The sequence below is a fragment of the Myotis daubentonii genome, chromosome 1 (assembly GCF_963259705.1).
Source record: "Myotis daubentonii chromosome 1, mMyoDau2.1, whole genome shotgun sequence".
In the NCBI taxonomy this organism is placed as follows: Eukaryota; Metazoa; Chordata; class Mammalia; order Chiroptera; family Vespertilionidae; genus Myotis; species Myotis daubentonii.
Genome location: NC_081840.1, coordinates 82,321,659 through 82,322,635, shown reverse-complemented (window position 1 = coordinate 82,322,635; position 977 = coordinate 82,321,659). Strand labels below are relative to the sequence as shown.

At 40.8% G+C, this 977-nt stretch overlaps 1 pseudogene; it reads right to left on the bottom strand.

Moving 5' to 3' along the window:
• Positions 1 to 582: 582 nt before the first annotated feature.
• On the bottom strand, positions 583 to 706 carry LOC132224933 (small nucleolar RNA SNORA29; annotated as a pseudogene).
• Positions 707 to 977: the final 271 nt, after the last annotated feature.

The window sequence follows — 977 nt, the reverse complement described above, 5'->3', positions numbered from 1 at the left end:
ACGTGAAACCTCGCCCCACCAGCCAGAAGAGCCACCACAGCTGTGAACAGCACCCACCAGAGGAGCTGCTGCCAACTGAAGAACAGCTGCTACCGCAACCGCCCGAAGAGCAACCACAGACCAAGGAGTCACTGCCACCAAGGGAGCAACCACTGAACGACTCAACGTCTAGATATGTCAGTGAGATCAAACATGGGTAGACAAAGAAAAACAAATACCACATGATTTTACTTATATGTGGAATTTAATGAGCAAAATATACTAACAAATAAAATAAAAACAGACACATAGATAGAGAACAGACTGACAGCTGTCAGAGGGGAAGGGGGCTGCAGGGCTGGGTGAAAAGGAGAAGGGATTAAGCAAAAAATAATAATAGACACATATAGAAGTATGGTGATTAACAAAGGGAAATGGGGATGCAGGCGGTAGAAGAAGGTGAGTGTGGATAAATGGTGATCAGTGGAGACTTGACTTGTGTTGGCAAACACATACACACACATACACACACACACACACAGAGAAAGAAAGATAAATGAAGTAAGAATTGCAGAATGTTGATAATTGTTGAATTTGGAGAATGGATATATGGAGATCCAGTTTATATATATCATAGACCCTCTTCAGATGAGGCAATTTTAATCTATCCCATCAGCATAGCCATGAAATCTATTATTTGGAGAAAATGTAGTAGTCAAATGGGAAAGCCTTAATCTCTCTTAATTTAAGGCCGTTTGGTGGATTCATACTTCATTCCAACTTAGAAGAAATTTTCCCCAAAGCCCTCTCTTACCTATATTTAAAATAAATATGTCTCTCCTCTATATAAGTGAAGGTTTGTTACATAGGAGGCCCTTCAATAATGTCTCTCCAATTTTTATAAATTTCCTATCATGCCCCTAACCTAAGGTCTGGAGGCCAGATTGAGGTGCAAACTCTCCTCCAACCCCTTAACAACAATTTCCCATACACTAGGC